This window comes from Zingiber officinale, chromosome 3B (genome assembly GCF_018446385.1).
Source record: "Zingiber officinale cultivar Zhangliang chromosome 3B, Zo_v1.1, whole genome shotgun sequence".
Classification (NCBI taxonomy): Eukaryota; Viridiplantae; Streptophyta; class Magnoliopsida; order Zingiberales; family Zingiberaceae; genus Zingiber; species Zingiber officinale.
In genome coordinates this window covers 39,050,980-39,074,546 of record NC_055991.1, presented here as the reverse complement: position 1 = coordinate 39,074,546, position 23,567 = coordinate 39,050,980, and the positions used below count along the sequence as shown (strand labels likewise).

The window sequence follows — 23,567 nt, the reverse complement described above, 5'->3', positions numbered from 1 at the left end:
TTAAAAAGACTGAATTGAAGGTATTTATTCTACCCAACACATTCCTATTTGTCTTCTAAGTGTACTGAACTCAAGTTCAGGTAAGGGTTTTGTAAAGATGTCAGCTAGGTTTGATTTGGACTCAACATAGTTGAGTACAATATCACCCTTAGCTACATGATCCCTTACAAAGTGGTGATTTACTTCTATATGTTTAGTCCTTGAGTGATGAATTGGGTTTTTTGTTAGGTTTATTGAACTTATGTTATCAATTGAGATTTTTTTTTTTGATATTCAAGTTGATAATCTTTAAGGGTATGCATCATCCATAGTAACTGAGATGTGCATTCACCTAGTGCTATATATTCAGCTTCAGTGGTAGATAAGGCAACACAGTGTTGCTTTCTACTTGACCAACTTACTAGGCAGTGCCCTAAAAATTGGCAACTGCCACTTGTGCTTTTTCTATCTAGCTTGCACCCGACATAGTCAGAGTCAGAGTAGCCAGTTAGATCAAGGGTGCACGATCTAGGGTACCAAAGTCCTACGTTTAGGGTTCCCTTAACATACCTAAGGATTTTTTTTACTAATGTTAAGTGAGACTCTCTTGCACAAGATTGGTATCTTGCACACATACCTACTGCAAAGATGATGTCTGGTCGACTTGCAGTTAGGTACAGTAGACTTCCTATCGCACTTCGATAGTATTTCAAGTCTACTGGTTTTCCTTCTAAGTCTGAGTCAATTTTAACATTAGTAGTCATTGGTGTATTAATAATTTTTGAATTTTCCATTCCAAATTTACTAATTAATTCCTTAGCATATTTAGTTTGATAGATATAAATTCCATCCTTTGTTTGCTTAATTTGTAAACCTAAAAAGAAATTGAGTTCACCTACTAGACTCATTTCAAATTCATTTTCATTAGTTTGGTGAACTCTTTTAAAAATTTTGAGTTGGTTGATCCAAAAATGATATCGTCGACGTAAATTTGTGCTATAAAGATGTCGTTTTCAAAGGTTTTTACAAAAAGGGTTGGGTCTATTTGACCTTGGTTGAACTCTTTTGATATTAGATAGTTGGACAGTCGTTCATACCAAGCCCTAGGTGCTTGTTTTAGTCCGTACAGAGCCTTTTTTAATTTGAAGACATAATTTGGATGTTCTATGTCCTCAAATCCTGGGGGTTGACATACGTATACTTCTTCTTTAATAAATCCGTTTAAGAATGCAGATTTTACATCCATTTGAAATAGCTTGAATTCTTTGTGTGCTGCATAGGCCAACAACATCCTAATGGATTCAAGTCTTGCTACAGGAGCATAGGTCTCATCATAGTCAAGCCATTCTATTTGACTGAACCCTTTGGCTACTAACCTGGCTTTGTTTCTTACTATTTCACCTTGATCATTTAACTTGTTTCTAAAAACCCATTTAGTGTCAATTATGGTTTTGTCAATGGGTTTAGGCACTAATTCCCATACCTGATTTCTTTCAAATTGGGCCAGTTCTTCTTGCATTGCTATAGTCCAATCTGGGTCTGGTAAGACCTCTTCTATGGTTTTGGGTTCAATTTTTGAAATTAGGGTTATTTGACTCTGGTTTCTATAGGATGACCTAGTTCTTACTCCTACAGTTGGATCACCCAATATTTGGTCAGATAGGTGATTTGTGCTTGTTCTGGTTGGTCGTATGTCACTTGAATTAGTGATTTGTTCTTCAGATTCAATAGGTTCAGTTTGAGTTTCGTCATCTTCTCTGTTTATTGGATTAGCATTTTCTGTATCTTCAGTTTCATCTATAGTGTCTTCATCAAATTTTATATTTGTTATTTCTTCTACTTTTAAGGTATTCTTGTTATATACTCTATATGCTCTACTAGTGGTTGAGTACCCTAAAAATATTCCTGGGTTGTTTTTGATGTAAATTTTCCTAAGTAATCTTTAGTGTTTAAAATAAAGACTTTACACCCAAATACTTTTAAATAGTTTAAGTTAGAAATTTTATTATAATAGATTTCATAGGGGGTTTTATTTTGAAATTTGTTAATTAAGATCCTATTTTGAATGTAGCATGCTGTACTAATTGCTTCAGCCCAGAATTGATTAGAGAGATTATATTCATTTAACATGGTTCTAGCGGCTTCTTGTAAGGTTCTGTTTTTATGTTCTACTAAACCATTTTGTTGGGGGGTTCTAGGGCAAGAGAATTCATGTTTGTACCCATTTAATTCACACAATTCAGTGAAGTTGTGATTCTCAAATTCTCCTCCATGATCACTTCTTATCCTTTTAATTTTAGTATCTTTTTCATTTTCTGTTAATTTGCAAAAATTACTAAATATTTCAAAGGTTTCATCTTTTGTTTTTATAAATTTTACCCAGGTGAACCTGGAGTAGTCATCAATTATGACTAAGCAATATTGGTTCTTACTTAGTGACTTGGCTCCATGTGAATCAAATAGATCTAGGTGAAGGAGCTCAAGTAGATGGGTAGTTCTACCCGTATTGGTTGACTTGTGGGTGGACTTGGTTTGTTTACCTTGTTGACATGCATTACAGATTGAGTTTTCAATAACTTTTAATTTGGGCAACCCTCTAACTAGTCCATTTTGACTCATTTTTTAAATGAGTCTTGTGTGAGTGTGACCGAGTCGTCTGTGCCATAACTCAGTTTCCTCTTGTTGTGTTAGACAACATTTTATTGAGGACGACGGTAGATGAATGGTGTAATCATTATCTTTCCTAGTGCCCTTAAGTGTGATTTTTGGATTATCGACATGTTTGACTATACATTCAGACTTGGTAAAATTGACTGAATAACCGGTATCACATAGTTGACTTATGCTTAATAAATTGAAATTAAAATTTTCAACTAACAGTACTTTTTGAATAATAAAATCATAATTAAGTTCGATATTACCTTTTCCAATTACTTTCAGTTTTCCATCGTTGTCGAATGCAACTGATCCTAGGTTCTTTAGTTTTAACTTAGTGAACTTCAATCGATCTCCAGTCATATGTCTGGAACACCCACTGTCCAACATTCATTGATCCAATTCCTACACATAAAGTAGTTGATGGATCAAAAGACAGTTTGATTGAAGTAAATCCCTAATTTAGCATCTTACCTAATCTTTGTTAATTTTATGGGGGTTTGTTTGGTGATTTGATGTTTAATTGAGAATTATTTTTAAATTAATTCAATTTTTAATTTGATTTGAAATTTAGTTTAATTAATTTTGGAGGAATTTTTAAATTTTAATTTTGCTTAGTCATCTCACCCGATGTATGTTTTCAATCAGGAGATCCTATTTATTTTTGTGAGATGAATTAGTTCAATTTATAGGGTTATGTTTAACTTTATGTTAGATTCGGGTTTAGCTTTGGATTCAACAAGTAAGCATCCTTTGGATAAACTTCTGGGCAATGGTGAGTCACAAGGAGCTCATTAAAGTAACCATGCCTTCGAGGTTTCCCAAATAGTCCTACCCATTGAGCTTAATACTAAGCCTTGGTCTAACTAGTTAGGATCCATTTAAGGGTAGCTTCGGTTAGTTCCACTTGGCCAAATGCACCAGGTCGAAGCTTTATCTTCCTAGACATGCGATGCCCAAGTTTTCCCAACGTACTATCATCCAAAAATTTCACCAATACTGTGCTTCAAGTTAAAATTTAACCCCTTTTTAATCTATCCTTATTTACCCATCTGGGTAATCTACTCTTGTTTACCCATTTCGGGTAGATTAAGTTCGATTACCCTGTTGGGTAAATAGATTTCGGAGTTGCCAGCTATTCTGGACCCTCCTTCTATTTGATTTTTGAATTTTGAATTTTAATTACGAATTTTGAATTAATTTTGAATTTAGAATTTTTAATTTAATTTTGAATTTTGAATTTAGAATTTAATTTCGAATTTTGAATTTAATTTCAAATTTTGAATTTTGAATTTTAAATTTAATTTTGAATTTTGAATTTAATTTTGAATTTTTATTGTTGAGTTTTTAGATTTTGAAGTTAATTTCGAATTTTGAATTTAATTTCGAATTTAGAATTTAATTTTGAGTTTAATATTAATTTCGAATTTTAAATTTCGAATTTTAAATTTAATTTTGAATTTTGAATTTTGAATTTAAGAATTTTGAATTTAATTTTGAATTTTGAATTTAGAATTGAATTTCGAATTTTAAATTTAATTTTGAATTTTGAATTTTGAATTTTAAATTTAATTTTGAATTTAGAATTTTGAATTTAAGAATTTTAAATTTAATTTCGAATTTTTTATTGTTGAGTTTTTAGATTTTGAAGTTAATTTCGAATTTTGAATTTTGAATTTAATTTTGAGTTTAATATTAATTTCAAATTTTAAATTTAATTTCAAAATTTGAATTTAATTTCGAATTTTGAATTTAATATTAATTTCGAATTTTTAAGTTTGATAATTAATTTTGAATTTTAATTATTTTAGCTCCCCCTGGATCATAGCCTCGATAAGGTCTATTGAGGTAATGTATTTGATCTTTAGGGACCCAATATTGTCCAAGTCCAACTTGATTGATCAGGTTGGATTTGGCAACCCATGCTTGGACCACTTTTCTATTTGGTTTGTTTATTAAGGATAGGTAAGATTTATATTTCTTTTTATATCCTAGTCCAGTTCGATTGTAGATTGTCCTTTGTGTTCCAAGAATCAAGTCAAGATTCTTGGATCCTAAGGAGAATCGTTCTAGGGTAGTTTTTAAATCTTTTACTTGACTTTTCAGATTGGAATTCTCTTCCTCAAGTTTTTGGACTTGAGTTGAGGTTCCAGTCTGAACTTGATCAGTTAAGGATTGGTTGTTATGCGTTTCTTTAAGAAGTGTTACCTCCTTTAGAAGCGCTTTAATTCGAATCTTGGACTTTGCTACTTTATGCATTAAATAATTGATTAAACTATATAAACGACTTTTACTTACAGAGGGGTTCGGCCCTTCGGAAACGGATGCGGATCCGTGGCTTCTCTCGGACTCGGCTTCCGATTCGTCCTCACTTCCGGATCCGATGTTGAAGTCCCGGGCTGTCAAGGCAAGAAAGTTCGTCTGTTCTTGTTCTTCGTCGTCGGATTCCTCGGAAGAAGACTCGTCCCATGTTGCCTTCAATGCCTTCTTTCTTTTGGGTTTCTTTGGATCCTTCTGGTTCGGGCAATTTGCCTTTATGTGACCCTTCTGATTGCACCCGTAGCAGGTCACTTCGAATTTAACCTTCGAGCTTGGTTGGGCTTCTTTAGACTGGATGGCCTTTCTGAGATCCTTCTTGTTGAAGCCCTTCTTTTTGCAGAGCTTCTTAACTAAGTTGACTATCTCGATGGTAAGTTCATCGTCGTCTTCTGAATCTGGTTCTTCTTCTGACTCAGGTTCGGTTCTCCGCTTGATTCTTGATTCGCGAGATCTACCTGTTCCTGCAACCAAAGCCAACCCTTTCTCGGTCGGGCGTGCATTAGTCTGTTCATGAAGTTCGAATTCTGCAAACAGTTCATCTAATTTAATGGTAGACAAGTCCTTGGAGACCTTGTAGGCATCTACCATGGATGCCCACAAGGTGTTCCTTGGAAAGGCGTTTAGAGAATACCTTATGATGTCGCGATTGTCTACCTTCTGTCTAATCGCATGCAGACCATTGAGCAGATCTTGAATTCGGGCATGTAGTTGTGCAGCTGTTTCACCTTCCTGCAATTTGATGTTAAATAATTTATTAAAAATTAAGTCTCTTTTACTTACTTTGGTGTCGGATGTCCCTTCGTGAAGTTCAATTAGCTTCTCCCACAATTCTTTGGTGTTGTTGAAGGGGCCGACGCGGTTGAGTTCTTCCTTTGATAGGCCACACTGGAGGGTGCAGGTTGCCTTTGCATTAGCTTCCACTTTCTTGATCAAGGATGCATCCCAGTCCTCGTACGGTAGTGGTTTGCCGGTGGTGTCAGTTGGCAGTTTGAATCCGGTTTTGACAATCATCCAGACTTCAAAGTGAGTCTGGAGATATACCTCCATCCGACCTTTCCAGTACCCGAAGTCGTCTCCGGTGAATAGTGGAGGGCGTGCAGTACTGTAGCCTTCTTGAAGGGCCATTTCGGTTTTACCTAGAGCGAAAAATAACAAAAAAAAATGTCCCAGGACTTGGTCCTGGCTTAGTAGTGCGGTAAGAAAAAAAATGGACCATGAACTCGGGTGGTGTTGCACCAATTCCGAGAAAAACCGATTCGAGCGAAAAAGAATTAGAATATAGCTATGAGGCTAAATTCTAATCGACCCCGAAAAAAAATACCACGAAAAATTATTTTGAATGGTGGTTGCACCGATTCAAAATGACCCCGCACTGATACCAATTGATGGATCGAAAGCGCTAGAGGGGGGGTGAATAGCGCTCGTGGCTAAATTGTACGTTTATCGGAATCGTAAAACACTCGAGCAAAAACGCAGCGGAAATGAAAGAAACACAAGCAGATGAACACAGTGGATTTACTTCGTTCGGAGCCTTGATCGACTCCTACTCGAAGGCCCGCGATCCTTGATCGCTTCCGGTGGGCAACAACTATAATTCGTAAAAGTTACAATCTGAATTACAATTAAAGCAATAAGTAAACTAATACCAACAACAACATATCGAAGAGTCTGAGCTTTGGGTTGTCGACGTCTAGTAGTAGCACTTCAAGGTCGTCTCGTAGGCAGCACTTCACAAAAGAAAGCTTAGAAGATTATTTTTTTGAAACTGCACCTCGACCCTCTTTTTATATGACATTCAGGGCGCTTGGATCCATTCCGGGCGCCTGGAGTGTGACGTGGCCAACCAACCAGGATGCTCCACGTGGCGAAGTCGTGCAGGGGATAAAACTTGGTCCCGGGCGCCCGGACCACCTTATTCCAGCAGGTTCCTCACCTGCAAACAAAAGTTAGTCCGAGCAAAATACCCTGCAAGACAGCGTTAGAATCTGATAAAACATAGTAAAGAATAAACAACAATCTCGGGACTGTCCGGGTCTGACTTCGGATTTCCTACCGGAAACCTTAGGTCGACCCGACGCCTACTGTTCCCTCTACGGGGAACGCGTCCTCACCTACTTCCCTCAGGAGAGATTACCTGATGCCAGTCCGGTCCTCCAGACCGACTGGACTTTCCGCCTAGGGTTACCACCCCCTAGGACCTAGGGTTACCGCCCCCTAGGGTTTTTCTCCACCTAGGGTTACCGCCCCCTAGGACCTAAGGTTACCGCCCCTTAGGGTTTTCCTCCACCTAGGGTTACCGCCCTCCTAGGACCTAAGGTTACCGCCCCTTAGGGTTTTTCTCCTGCCTAACCGCAGCTAGGACTTTCCTGAAACACTCATTCAAACATGTTAGATCACACACTAACTTAACTTTGAATCCTTTGCCATTATCAAAACTAAGGTTCGATCGTCGGATGCTTCCTGCACCAACAAGAGGAACAAAAGGTGGTTTGTTTTATAGTCCTAAAGATCATAAGGTCATCATTAGCACCAATGGCTGATTTTTAGAAGAGGACTATATAATGAACCACAAGCCCATGAGTAAAATTGTTCTTGAGGAAATAAGAGAGGACACTTCTGCTTTAGTACCAATGGTACAAGGTGAGATACCACAAATAACTGCAACACGTGTCACAAATGATGCACAATTACAAGTAGTGCCTCATTGTAGTGGGAGGGTTGTTAGACAACCTGAAAGATTCATGGTTTGGGAGAGTCTTCGGACTTGATCCCTGGTGAACATGAAATTGATCCCTGGACATATGATGAAGCACTCCAAGGTAAAGATACAACATCTTGGCAAAGTGCAATGAACTATGAAATAGAACTTATGCATTCTAATCAGGTCTGGGAGTTTGTAGAACCACCAAATGGTGTACAAGCCATTGGATGTAAATGGGTCTACAAAAGGAAAAGAGGAATAGATGGGAAAGTGGAAACCTTTAAAGCGAGACTTGTTGCGAAGGAGTATACTCAGAAAGAGGGAATCGATTATGAGGAAACTTTTTCGTCGGTAGTCATGCTTAAGTTTATCCGGATTCTTTTATCTATTGCTGCTCATATTGATTATGAGATTTGACAAATGGATATCAAGACAGCTTTCCTTAACGGAAGTCTTGAAGAAAACATCTATATGAAGCAACCAGAAGGATTCATTGCGAAGAGCAAAGAGCATCTTGCATGTAAGCTCAATCGGTCCATTTATGGACTTAAGCAAGCTTCGAGATCTTGGAACATCTGGTTTAATAAAGTGATCCAGTCTCATGGATTCATTCAGTGTCCGGATGAGTCTTGTGTATACAAGAAAAGTGACGGAAACGTGGTGGTATTTCTTGTACTATACGTAGATGACATTTTGCTCATTAGCAATAATGTCAAAATGTTGTCAAACGTAAGGGTATAGATGCCCAAGCAGTTTGATATGAAGGACATGGGAGAATATGGATATATTCTTGGGATTAAAGTAATAAGGGATCGCAAGAAAAGGATGTTGTGCTTATCCCAAGCTTCGTACATCGATATTATCCTAGCTCATTTTAGCATACAAAACTCCAAGAAAAGTTTTCTACCTTTTCGGCATGGAGCTCCTTTATCTAAAGAGATGTGTCCTAAGATATCAAAGGAGATAGAGGAGATGAAAGCAATTCCTTATGCTTCGACTGTTGGAAGCCTAATGTATACGATGCTATGTACGAGACTGGATATCTGTTTTATCTTGGGCATGGTTAGCAGATATCAAAGTAACTCAGGACCGGGACATTTGACTGTTGTAAAGCATATATTAAAGTACCTCAAAAGGACTAGAGATTATATGCTGATTTACTAGGCAGATGATTTGCTCCCTGTGGATTACACGGATTCAGACTTCCAATTAGATAGGGGCAGTAGTAAATCAACCTCAGGGTATGTGTTTACTTAGGAAGGTGAAGCTATAGCATGGAGGAGTGTTAAGTAGAAATGCGTTTCAAACTCCACCATGGAAGCTGAGTATGTGGCAGCATCTGAGGCAGCCAAAGAAGCTGTATGGCTCAGAAACTTCTTCATGGACTTAGATGTGATTCCTGGTTTGTCCAAAGTTATCATAATTTATTGTGACAACAGTGGGGCAATAGCAAACTCGAAGGAACCACGAGCCCATAAGGCAAGTAAACACATTGAGCGCAAGTACCACCTGTTACGAGATATCGTAAAACGAGGAGAGGTCGTTGTCGCCAAGATTACATCAACAGATAACCTGCCAGATCCTTTCACTAAGGCCCTCCCGGTGAGATCTTTTGATAGGTATGTTGAGGGGATTGGAATCAGATGTATGGTAGCATTTATGGCAGCATAGTCTTTTAGTATAAGTGGGAGATTGTTGGGATGTATACTATAAGCTAAGCTTTTGTATGAACATTTGTTTTGAAATATTTTGAAATGAGAATCACTTTGGTCAAATGTTTGCATTTTATATTTATATATATGTCAATATAATTGTCCATTTAATTTATATTGTAGATAACATGGTGTGTGGTGTCACACAGAAGATCTTGTTATCGGTTCCTTATAAATTATAAATAGTAGTTCACAACCAAGATTGATTGAGACAAACCATTAGAACGGTTGTAGTGTAATTTGGTATTAGTCTGTCTTGACTATAAAATTACACTAGTACACTATGTGTGTATTGAGCAGGACTATTTGAGGTTGTTCGATTTGTACTGACTACATAAAAGAACAGAACCTTTGTTATTATAGATGTGTGTTCTCTTAATCCCTATATAATAACAAGCATGTATACTTAGTATTTATTTATTTAACTTATCAATGGGTGAGATTTATTCGTTAAATCAATAGGTCCGATGAGTTGAAAAATAATACTGTTTATATGGTGTGTTGTTGATTATAGAAGAAATCTGTATCCTAATTATTTAGGCTGATGATGTTCCCTTGAGGAGCTCATAAGAATTATCATGTAAATCCTACAAGTGGACTTTGTCCGGCATGATAATAAAGTTGAGTGGTACTACTCTTGGAATCATATGCTAATTAATTGAGTTGTCAGTAACTCATTTAATTAACGGAGATACGATATCTTAAACACGGGGAGATTAACATACTCATGATAAAAATGAGTCCATATTGTAATATGGGATTGGTGTGGTAGTTCAATAATAACCCTTTAGTGATATGGGTTATTATTGATGAACTTGAATTGGGTATTCGGGCCGAACACAAGAAGCTCAAGCCCATAAGGAGGCATAAATCAATTCCTCCTCTAGGTCCCTGCCTCTATATAAAGTCTCGCATCCATCCATCCAAGTAGTTATTGGTGTTGTTTTAATTTCGGCGCCACCACATCTCTTCCTTGCTAGGGTCGGCCACATCTCTTCCACCTAGGTTCGGTGCCACACCTCCTCCACCTAGGGTCGGCGCCCCTTCCTTCTTGCTAAGGGCCAGCGCCCCCCTCCTCCTTGATAAGGGCCAGCGCCCCCTTCCTCCTTGCTAAGGGTCAGCACCCCCTTCTCCTTGCTAAGGGTCGGCGCCCCCTCCTCCTTGGTGGGCGGCGGCCTGGAGAAGAGGAAGAAGACAAAAAGGAAAAAAAGGAGAAGGAAGAAGAGAAGAAGGCGCCCCATCCTAACTATTCTCTTGGTGGTCGGCGGTTTGGAAGAAACGAAGGGAAGGGTGGTTGTTGTCTTGGTAGATCGTCACCCACACGACGTCCAAGAAGAGGAGAGGAATACGACAGAAGATCAAGAGGTCTTTAGCTACAAAGGAAAGGTACAGCTAGCTCTTTAATTCCACTACGTAATTAGTTTAGTTTTCTTTATATCGATTTTGAATACCAACACAAGAGGCCAGCGATCTTGTACTTCGATCAAGGTGTGCTTTGATCCATCAAGAACTTGCTTGATTGATCAAAAACATGTCTGATCGAACATGCAAGTTACTAGAAAAAGTTCTGTTCTTGTACAATTTTTGTACAGGAAAATTTAAACAGAACCGAATTCCAGCGCTTTCAGTTGATACTTCCAATATCAACAATTTCTACTACCTAAACCTGTCTGAGCTGGGCACCTTCCTTTTTCAAGTCCTAGTGGACGCTGTCTACTTTGGAAAAATGTCCACCTCCAATAAGGGCTGGAAGGATCACTACTTCTTCGTCTGACTTCCCGATCGGCCCGCTTTCCTGACTGGCTGGTAAATGGAGCTGCCTAAATCCCCTGTACTGGGAAAATATCGATAGAAGTCGACCTACCTCTAAGTGGTCGTGCACCTGGATGATCAGAAATATCTCATCCATAGGTTATTGCTAGAAGGTATTGTTGGTGCAATCGACCCAATTTTGATCAGTACGATCATGATTTTGATGTGTGTGTCAAAGAGTTTAAGTTAGGCTTTCATATGTGTTTGATATGTGTGTTTGAGTCTTGCAAGACTTGGTGAAACACACATGAGGAGCTTGGTGCAGTTAAGTTTGGGAAGCTTATCCTAGGGCTCGGATCCTTAAGTCGGTGAAGGATGATGTGGAAGACATCCGAGGGACCGCCGGACGAGGAGCAATGGAGTGGAGCTGAGGGAAGCGGACTTCAAGGTAACGTGAAAGATGGCATGGAGAGGAGCCGCAGGCTCGGGTGCATCTGAGAGACGAAGGCCTAAGGAAGAGGGTTTTAAGGGTGACTCCGAAGAGGATGAATGTGAGTGTGCATGGACCAGTCAACTGGTGCAGTCGACTGGTCCAGTTGACTGGTGCAGTTGACTGGGAGCGAACAGAAGCATTCTGTTCGCTCAACCAGCAGCTACTAGTCGACTGGTAAATGACCGTTGGCAAACTGTTGGTGCTGCAAAGTAGCCGTTGGCTACCTACAACGGTAGCATCAGTCGATTGATGGTTTTGTCAATCGACTGGTGCTGAGATGAGTTGATATGTTGATTAACTCTCTCCTCTTATTTAAGGAAAGATTTGGGGCATAAAGGAGGTTACTCATGCTTATTGAATAACTCCTAGTCTTTTCCCAAAGCTTCAAAGTCTACTCTCTTCCTCCCAAACCTAAACTTCATCATTGTAAAGAGGAAGAGATCCTTTATGAGAGGTTTACTCCACCGAGAAGGAGAAAGCTCTAGCCGGAGATTGCCGGGGATTGATCCACCGAAGGATCAAGGGTTCGCCCACCTCAAGGACACGTCATGGAGTAGGAGCAAGCAATCTCCGAATCATGTTACATCGAGCTTGTTAGCGATTTGGTATTCTTTCTTTATTATTTTTCATTAGTTAGTTGTATTTCCGCTTGCGCACTAACTTTGTAGGAGAAGCAATCGATTTGGAGGTGACATAACTATCCAACCCCCCTTCTAGCTGGCCACCGATCTCCCAACAATTGGTATTAGAGCGAGGACGCCTTCAACGGACTAATCGCTAAGAAGAGCACTATCAAAATGGTCGGTTCAAGCATTCATCCACCCAAATTCGAAGGAGACTTCTCTTGATGAAAGAAGAGAATGGAGGTATTTTTTCAAACCGACTTTGACATTATGCTAATCATAGAAAATGATTTTGAGATGTCTAGGGATCAAAATAATGAGTTAATTGAGAAAGTAAGATGGAGCAAGAAGCAAAGAGAAGAACATGTAGCAAACTCAAGAGCAATGCACCATCTCTTGAATGTTCTTCCTCAACAAGAAGTAATTCGGATTGGGAACTACACAAATGCCAAGGATTTGTGGGAAAGACTCATAGAGCTTCATGAAGGCACATCGGAGGCAAAGTTAGCAAGAAGAGACCTTCTCCGAACTCAACTCAACAACATTAAACTTGAAAAAGGAGAAAATGTATCTTCACTTTATGCTAAAATTAAAGAAATTTTAAGTAGACTAACAAGTGTAGGTGAGAAACTCTCCAACCGGGACATTATGATGAAAGTCATCAATGCATTCCCAAGAAACCCGACATGGAGCTCAATTGTAGACTCGTTCTACATTTCAAAGGACCTAGAGAAGAGCTCTCTAGATGAATTCTTTTCAACTATGGAGCTTCATGAGACACGAGTTGAAGGGCTAGATGGAGAAAGATGAAGAGGAGTAGCCCTTGTGGCAAATAAGAGAAAGGGAAAGAAGAAGAAAGCTCCATCTCAATCATCTTCCGATTCCGAGAAGTCAAGTGCCTCAATGGATAGCGATCAAGAGGTATATATGGTAAGGAAGATGAGAAAAGCATTTAAATTTTTTTCTTCTAACAAATCTCGTGCTAGGAAAAACTCAAGAAGAAAAAACAGAACAAGAAAGATCATTTGCTATAATTGTCAAGGAGGACACATAAGAGATGATTGTCCTCTCTTGAAGAAGAAAGAAGAAAAGAAGAAGGAAGAGAAGAAGTCAAAAGAAAAAGAGAAGAAAGTCAAAAACTTAAAAGCAACATGGGATGATCCATCGTCATCGGAGGAAGAAGAGCACCATGTTTCTCATTTTGCTCTAATGGGAATTGTTGATGTAGCCTCCACCTCATCCGAAAGAGAAGAAGGAGTTCAAGTGAAGATGAAGAAGGGAGCTCAAGTGAAGGGGGAGGTCAAACTTCAGATTCAGACTTCTCGGTAAGTGAGGTACATAATCTTCCTCCCCATATTTTAATTAAAATTATTTCAAGTACAAATGATGATTTGTTTAAGGCAAAAAGAAAGAACAAATCTTTGAAAAATGATATTTGCATACTTAAGGTAAAATTAGAATTCATGTCTATTAAGGATAATGATATGCATGCTTCATCTACTAATTCGAATGATTCATGTCTAAAAGAAAAAAATAAAAAATTAAGGGAAAAAATAGAATACCTTACAAATGCCCTTAGAAAATTTGAAATTGACTCTAAAACCCTAAACATGATTATTGGGAGCCAAATGACAAGTTTTAAGAAAAATTGGTTAGGTTACAATGAATCCAACAATGAAAAGACCTACCATTGTCTACTTGCTAGGGGCAATCAAAAACCAAGACTATAGATAGAAAATGGATCCCCAAGAAATATTTGATTAACCCAATTAGAAAGAATTTCTATTGGGTGCCAAAATCAATTCTCAAGGGTTAAAGGATTATGGGTTAATCAACCATGGAAATCATAATTCCAATTTTTTTATATGTATGGTTGACTTGAGACCTTAAGGGGGAGCATTTGTCCTTGATAAAAATTCATGATCAAAAGGGCTAAGTAGAGGTTACCTTTATCTCACAATGAATTGCATTATTTTCTAAACATAAATGTGAGATACTAGGATGATACAAATAATTCACTTATGCTTATGGCATTTTGATGAGTTATGAAATGTATCAATTTTTTAGTGATCATAGACCAACTATAGGGAAAGCAAATGTTTAATTAATAGACATCTTACCCATAGATCATAGTTGGATATTTTAAATGTTTTGAAAATAATTTTATGTTTTATTTATTGTGGTATAGTTATGTTGAAACATATGATTGCAAAACTAGGTTTCAAATTAATACATAATTACATATTTTCAAGGTGTTTGAGTTTTTATCAAAACTTCAAAAATATGATGAATTTTCATGAAAATATATTTTTTTTTTCTTGTTAAAGAACATTATTAGAAATATGTGTTCAAAATTTTATGATTTTTCAAATTTTCTAAAATTTTTTATGCATTTCTGAAGTTGGCTTCAGAATGCTGAAAATCAGTTTGGGTTTGTGCCATTCGACTGCGACAGTTAGCAGTCGACTAATAGCTATTTTCCAACACTATCAAGAGTTGGTTTTGGGTAATTTTATGTCCACTTTGATACCTTGGTATATGTAACTGTTTGTACAATTTTTGATGGTGTCAAAGGGGGAGAAATGAGAAGGTTTAAGTTATTATGTGTAAAACTTGAAAATTAAGGATGAGAGTATGTGTTAAGGGGGAGCTTGGGTTTTATGCTTCATGCTTACATATTGCTTATAATTTTTAATGTTATTATTTGTGTCTAACTTAAACATATTGTCATACATCAAAAAGGGGGAGATTGTTGGTGTAATCGACCCAAGTTTGATTGGTACGATCATGGTTTTGATGTGCGTGTCAAAGAGTTTAAGTTAGGCTTTCATATGTGTTTGATATGTGTGTTTGAGTCTTGCAGGACTTGGTAAAACACACATGAGGAGCTTGGTGCAGCGAAACTTGGGAAGCTCATCCTAGGGCTCAAATCCTTGAGTCAGTGAAGGATGATGTGGAAGACATCCGAGGGACCGCCGGATGAGGAGCAACGGAGTGGAGTCGAGGGAAGCAGACTTCAAGGCAACGTGGAGGATGGCAAGGAGAGTAGCCACGGGCTCGGGTGCATCTGAGGGGCGAAGATCAAAGGAAGAGGGCTTCAAGGGCGACTCCGGAGAGGATGAGTGTGAGTGTATATGCACCAGTCGACTCCAGGACGACTCCGAAGAGGATGAGTGTGAGTGTGTATGCACTAGTCGACTGGGTAAACTTGCAGTTGAAGGTGGAGAGACTAGCTATATGATAGAGGCTGACCTTTCTATAACACGAGAACAAGTGACTCAAGGCTCCAGCTGGGCAAACAAGTGCTTCATAGGCCTTGGTTGATTAGTTTATCATTGAGGTGGCCGAGCTAAAAAAAGATTTGGACATAATTGCTGAGGACCTCCTAGGGTTCGAGCGGGTGCTGATGGTTGAGAAGAATAAAAATCATGATTAGGCCCTTCAGCTCGACCGGCTGACCAAGCAGGTTCATACCTTTGAGGCCAAGCTCAACTCTGCGAACGTCAGGAATCTTCGGGTCATCAATAACTTAGATATTAAAAACAAAGAAGCTCGGGTCTTGGCCAAGAAACTTGAGGAGGCAAAGTTAGCTGTGGCTATGGAGCAAGTTAGCTGAATGGCTGAACAAATGGCTAGCGAGCTCTAAACCGAGGAACACAAACAAATAATTACTGGAAAGGAGGCCAAGCTGCAATCACTAAAGGCCGAGTTGGAGGCGTCCATGGTCCAATTCACCAAGTTCCAAGAAGATGAGCCCGCCTGATTGGAAACTTTTAGAGTTGAGTACTCCGTTCGAAGGGCTTTAATCATATATTGACCGATCGATCCTTTTGACCGTTCAACTATGGCATTGATGGAATACTTCAGCAGCTGAAGGAAGGTGCCTACCTCTCCATCGAGGTCTCGAACAAGATTATTGAAAGGGAGAAGATCATGGATTCGATCCTAGACGATGTAACCATTGATCTAGCATAGTTTTTCTGTAAATTTAGCAACAACTCCTTTTGTGTCAACCTAGTAGCTTCTGTAAAAATTTTCTAAGTCTAATTCGATGTGCATCCATTCAACATTTTAGAGTTCTCGTTCCCTCTAACCTTTATGTTTCATCCTTAAACTTACTTAACGTGAGCACAATAACAGAGTGCAAGAACTAGGTTTGCCCAAAACTTGGTAGAATGGCTCGATATACTAGAATACTTGGTTCGAGAGCTTTGTTTGCTTATAACTCGTCTGAACGGCACGAGAGTCTTTGACACTTACGAGGGCTTTGCTAGTTGTTACGTCACCGCAAGTGTACGATTTACATCGTCAGAAATAAAAGAATATCGAATCCACAGAAACTGGTTATAAGCACTAAAGATATCTCAAAAGCGAATTAGCTAAACAATTGTGAAGAGATTATATATCTTAAGAAACAACTAAAGATTAGAAGTCAAAGTTAAATGTAGAGACTTAGTTTTGTGAAGGTTCTAGGAGATTTGGTTTCTTAGTGATAGTCATTAATGTAAAGCGATCTATAAATCCTATTCTCAATTGAAATGTGTTTCCAAGAAGTCACAGGTTATTTCCTGCAGAAAACACCGATCAAGGACTCATATCTAAACCTTAAGCAATCAAATAGTTATGATCCCTATGAAGCCCATTTAATGGGGCAGCCCTATCACGACGCCCCGCGGTCATACAACATAGAAATATCATCACTAATCAATCCACAATAAGATATAGAATTCAGCATATCAATCTGTCCTACTTTTTTGTAGATCCCTGCTTCACCCCCTCAAAGTAATCCCCTAAATGTCTGTTTAATGGGGCAGCCCTGTCACGATGCCCCGCGATAATACAATTTAGAGAATTCTTCTAAAAGATTCTACAAGAAATACAAACAACCAATTAAGAATGATATTAGGGCACAAAACACAGCAATCCATACCAGATTGATTGATATAAAACATAACAACATCATTGAATCAAGAAGATGACAAATCCATGAATCTTACATCAATTTACATCACCAATACTCCCTCCATCCTAAACAAAGGAATCTTCTCCATGGAAAATATGAAAAGAACCGAAGACGAGAGGATTGAAGACATTCCGATCCAAATCAAGAAAATAGAAAGGAACGCTTATCTCAATACGACGAGTGATCTCCGGAACCAATCCACCGCCCTTGGAGTCGAATCTTGGGCGGAAAATGCCTCCTTATAGGTGGAAATTGCGCCCAAGAACTGATCTCCACAAAGAGAGAGTCTCCCCCTTTCAAAGAGGGGGAAACCCTTTATATAGAAGAGGGAATTTGGGCGCCACACGACCTAAGACACGGTCGTGTGAGATTCACACGGCCAGGGCGCTCCTCTCGGCCAAGGTCACACAGTCGTGTGACCCTCACACGGCCATGCCATGTTCTGCTTCTGCCTGCTTACACGGTCGTGCAAATCCACACGGCCTAGCCAATTTCTGTCTCTGGAAGTGTTGCACGGTTGTATGGCACACACGACTGTGTACTGGCTAGCTTGAAAAGGTGGCACGGTCGTGTAAGCTTCACACAGCCAAGGTAATTTTCCTCTGTTTGATCGTAGAATTGGCTACTAGCATCAATTCTTCTCCAAATTCGACTCCTGAAAGCATAAAACACACAAGAGCATATCTCCAAACAAAGAAAAATATTTATGCCAAAAGTTAAAGTAAGGAGCATGAAAGTGCATAGCTAAAGCATGTATAAAATGTAAGAATATGTGTCAAAACATGCTAAACAAGTGTATAAAATCTACGCACATCACACCTCCAGACTTAAACTTTTGCTTGTCCTCAAGCAAAATGTCACAATCAAGATTCATGTATTCAATAATGCATCATAATCCTTAATGCACTTTCCAAACTCTATCAAAAAGTTTCATTAATAAGCATGATCATAAAAATAAACCAAATATAGCTTAAGCATAAGTCTCTTGTGCACAGTGCAAATAAGTAACTCAAAACCCTTCAAGTTTCAATGTTTGTCTTAGTAAAGTCGTCATCCAATTGAATTCCTAATGTTTCCGGTGATAGGCACTTACCTGTCACACACTTGGTTCATATTTCTCAATCAACCCAAGGTCTTAAAAGCGTGCTCGATATCAGGAGAACCATAGAAGTCATTTCCCCAGTAACCTAACTCGGTCTCAAAGGGATGACTTGCTAGTTTCCACTCACGACAACTAGTTTTTATATCCCCTTTTTTTCTTAACACTTTTTTTCTTCTTTTTTTATATCATCATGTACTTTTTTTACACTAAGTGATTGCATTGTGCAACACTTAAACACATAAGTTCATAGGCACAAAAGTTGGGATATTTTGATTTTTTTTCAAATTAGCTTTCAAGATTCAAGCCTCATCCAGTAACCAAAATGAAGTTTGAGAAATCACCATGGAAACCAAGTACTAAACAAATATGATGAATCATGACTATTTCAATGATATCAACTATTCAAACTCAAGTAAAGTGAAGTGAAAGTAAAATCCTTAAGGTTAAGCCAAAACTCAAACTTATTTCTATATGATACTTAGCTCACAACATACTACTCAATATAGAGAAAAGAGGTACACTAAATATACTAGCATCATTTAGAATATCATGAATCACGATAAAGAACGTACTAACAATTTTACTTTTGGCCAAGTAAGCATAAAAGTCAGGATTGATGTTTCTTCAATAGGGATGTCACAAAACTTTTCAAAAGACAGTCAAATGACTATCAAAAACAATCCAAACAAAGCAAAACAAATGCAAAACTAAAAACAAAATACAAAAATTTTCAGGTTGTTTTTAAACTATTAAATCACCCCCAGACTTAAACTTTTCATCATCCCAATGAAATCAATACGGTGGAGGAGGTGGATGAGGGAAAGGAGGTCTACGTGGACGACCAATAGGAAAGCTAGGAAAATCATGAGGATATGTAGGTAGATGTGTGTACATGATATCGTTACTTAGGTCATACTCAAATGATCAAGAGACTCAATCATCCAATCTATATCATCCCTAATTCCTAACATATCTAAAACAGTTGGGTCCATATAACGTGTACACACAATCTTTCTATTGACAAGAATTTCAAATCTAGATTTATGATCTCCATTTCTAAAAATAATATTGAATTCATTGTCGTTACCTTCATCGCGTGCAATCCTCTTTTCTTTGCCCTTTGTTGGCTGCTTCCCTTTTTCTTTGGTTGGCTCCCTTCCTCTGCTTGATCCACCACTTCCTTTGCGAAATTTCTTCAAAATATTGGACATGTTGTCAAGCTTGAGTAAGGAGAGGTGTTGTTTTGTTGGAGAAGTAAGTTCGTGTGAGAATAGATCTTGAAAGACAAGATCTTTGGGACTAGGAGTAGTAGATCTTGAAGATAGGAGAGGAGAGAAGCGTTGTTAAGATCTAGATCTTGAGAAGTTGGTGGAGAGAAATGAGTTTAAGATCTAGATCTGAGAGGATTAGAGAAGAAGTTGAAGAAGAGAAGAGTTTGGGAGAGAGGAGTGACTTGAGGATAGGGGGTTGTGTGTGCCGACACGACCTAGGTATGGTTGTGCCTTCTAGACATGGTTAAGGCAGATCACTTCACACAGGCCGTGTAGATCTACACGGCCCTAACCCTCTCCTTCTCGAGTCAATCCACACAATCGTTCGGGTTGGCACGGCCACAGCCATCTTCTTCATGGTTTAGTTCACACAGTCATGTCTAGGACACGACCCGATTCTTCTTCTTCTCGAGTAACCTTGCACCACCGTGTGTGGTACACGGGCAGTGCAGATTTCTTCTCTGGATTTTTACACGTCCATGTCTGGGACATGGCCGGGCACATCTCCTCTTCTGGATTCATCACACAGCCGTGTGTGAGACACGACCAAGTAATTTTTCTTCTTGGGAACCCTTACACGGCCGTGTCCTACAAACACGGCCCATACATCCTCCTTCTCTGCAAGTCATACACGGTCGTGTACACACGATCGAGCTCTGTTTTACTCAATATTAGAGGATCTTGCTCCTTCTTGACTTCTCCAATGCTTCCATGCCCATGAAATAGTCATGGCTAGCTCATGGAAGCAAAATTACAACCTGAAAACAAAAGTAATAACAAATTTAAAAGTACTAGAAAAAGAAAAACTTAAAATGGAAGATACTAAAGAACCCTTGGGTTGCCTCCCAAGAAGCGCTTGTTTAAAGTCTTTAGCTCGACCGATCTTCTTGATCCTTTTATCTTTTTCTTTCCCTAGGAGGGCTGATGTTTTTTTCATTTTTATTGGGAGGTCTTCTCCCAATATTGTTTGTCGGATCATGTTCCTCATCTAGTGGCCTCCCATGAGGATGAAAATTTCAATCCTCAAGCTGATAAGCGTCCGCCCCGCTGCAAACACTTAATAGAAAAGAAGAGACATGATTAGAAGAGTTAGACAAATCATACTCCAACTTTTCCTTATCGATTACCAATGAAAGTTTATGATTTTTAATATCAATTATTGCTCCAGCTGTTGCGAGGAAAGGTCTTCCCAATATGATCGAAATCTTCAGATCCTCTACCATGTCCAGTACTATAAAATCTGTGGAAATTATAATCCCACCAACCTCTACCGGCACGTCTTCGATAATACCCATAGGATATCTGCAAGAGTGATCAGCTAATTGTAGTGTCATGGTAGTAAGTTTTAAGTTTTTGAGATTTAATTTATTATAAATTGAGTATGGAATGAGGCTAACACTTGCCCCTAAATCACAAGGTATGTAAAAGCTTCCTGGATCTTTAAGCTTTGGGGAAATGTTCTTCTCAAATAAAGTGTTGTATTCCTCAATAAGTGCAATGGTCTCAATGTCTCCCTTTCTTCTCATATTTGACATGATGTCCTTCAAAAATTTGACAAACTTTAACATTTGTAGAATCGCATCAATTAAAAGAACTTCAACACAAATTTCTTTACCTTTTACCAAAAATCTATCAAATTCTTTATCTTTTTCCAGCATCACTAATCTCTGAGAAAAAGAGACTACTTGATTCTGTGGGTTTAGTGGAAGAGTCTCTTCAATCTTATTGGTACTCCCCTCCTCTTCTTGAATTTGAAATGGTTCAGATGCAGGAGGAGAGAGCTTTTCTTCAGTTTTCATCCCTTTTAGAGTAGTCACTTGAGGATTACCCAAGGTTCATCCGCTCCTAAGCTCGATTCGATTGCAATGCTCTATTGGATTGACATCAGGTTTCCAGAAAATTGTCCGGGTGCTCTTAAAGATCATGAGGCTAGCTGGGCAATTTGGTTATCTTTAATCTTTTGATGCTTTTCAGAATTATTCATTCTCTGAGTTAGCTTCAAAATATCTTGCTTCATTTCATTTTGATTGGAGATAATTTCTTCAAGCATCTTCTCTATTTTAGAAAACTGATAGCTTTGAGAAGATTATTGTTGTTGTTGAAAATTTTGTTGCCCCGACTGGAAATTTTGTTTGCCTCCTATGGATGGTCCTTGTTCTTGATTATTTCTGTAGGAAAAATTTGGATGATTCTTCCACCCAGGGTTATATGTGTTGGAATATGGATTGTTCTGCCTTTGATTAAAACTCATGATAGCGTCACATTGCTCTAATTGATTTATTTGTGCAGATATAGCTCACAAATGACATGAGTCTTGAGAATTATCAGAACTTCCACATGTTTCACAAGTACATACTATGACATTTACTGTGTTAGAATTTATTCCCATATTTTCTAGTTTTTTAGTAAGAGCATCCAGCTTTGCAGTCATTAGAGTAACTGCATGTACATCAAATTTTCCTGATGCTTTTGTTGGGTTTGAATAAGAATAGCCTTCACTTCTCTCTGTTGCCCATTGATGATGGTTTTGTGTTACACTTTCAATAATTTCTTCAGCCTCATCTAGACTCTTATTCATAAGTGTCCCTCCAGCAGCTGAATCTAGGGACACTTTAATATGATAGTTTATGCCGTTATAAAATGTGTGCAACACTAACCATTTCTCTAACATATGGTGTGGGCATTATCTGAGCATATTATTGTATCTATCTCATGCTTCAAATAAAAATTCTGAATCGAATTGTTTAAAACTTGCAATAAGATTTCTTATATGAGTTGTCTTGCTAGGAGGATAGAACTTATCTAAAAATTACTGCTCACATTGTTCACAAGTGGTAATGCTATTTGGAGATAAGGAATTCAACCATTGTTTAGCTCTGTCTCTTAAAGAAAACCCAAATAGCAATAATCTAACTGCTTCTGAAGGAACACCGTTCATTTTCATGATACCACAAATTTCATAAAAGACTTCCAAATGCTGATTAGGATCTTCATGCAGTCCACCTCCAAACTGATTTTGTTGTACCATATTGATTATTACAGGCTTGATCTCAAAGTTATTTGCTTCAACAGAGGGTCTAGTAATGCTTGAGCGAAACCCTTTAGCATAAGGTGCTGCATAATCCTTAAGTGGTCTATTCGTTATATTTGATTATTCTTGTTCTTCTTGATGTCTTTGCAAGATTCTCCTTCTATAGAATGATATATCAATCTCGGGATCAAGAGGAAGTAGATCTCCTGTAAAGTTAGATCTTCGCATACAAGAACAAGATTAAAGAATTTGATTCAAATAAAAGAAAAGAATATAAATAATTTAGTTTGCAAAAAGAATTAAAGATTAATGAATGCAATGAATGAATGAATGAAATGAGAAAGAAAAAAATATGCAATGAAAAAATGTAATGAAAGAATGCAAAATAGAATTAGAAAACTAATTACAAATTAGATGTAAGAAAAGAAAAGAAAAGTTTAGATTAACTCAAATGATAATCTCTAATGTTATAGACATAGCCCCGAACAATGGCGCCAAAAACTTATTACGTCACCGCAAGTGTACGGTTACGTCGTCAGTAATAAAATAATATTAAATCCATAAAAACTGATTATAAGCACTAAAAATGTCTCAAAAGCGAATTAGCTAAACAATCGTGAAGAGATTATATGTCTTAAGAAACAACTAAAGATTAGAATTCAAAGTTAAATGTAGAGATTTAGTTTTGTAAAGGTTCTAGAAGATTTGGTTTCTTAGTGATATTCATTAATGTAAAGCGATCTACAAATCCTATCCTCAATTGAAATGTGTTTGCAAGAAGTCACCGGTTATTTCCTGCAGAAAACATCGATCAATGACTCATATCTAAACTTTAAGCAATCAAATAGTTATGATTCCTATGAAGCTCGTTTAATGGGGCAGCCCTGTCACGACGCTCGCGGTCATACAACATAGAAATATCATCACTAATCAATCCACAATAATATATAGAATTCAGCATATCAA

At 38.0% G+C, this 23,567-nt stretch overlaps 1 non-coding gene across 1 annotated transcript; it reads left to right on the top strand.

The window, feature by feature from the left end:
* The first annotated feature begins 22,236 nt into the window (after window positions 1-22,236).
* LOC121968839 lies at window positions 22,237-22,343 on the top strand. Its single transcript, XR_006108370.1, has one exon. It is a non-coding gene; the product is annotated as a small nucleolar RNA R71 (small nucleolar RNA).
* The last annotated feature ends 1,224 nt before the right edge of the window (window positions 22,344-23,567 follow it).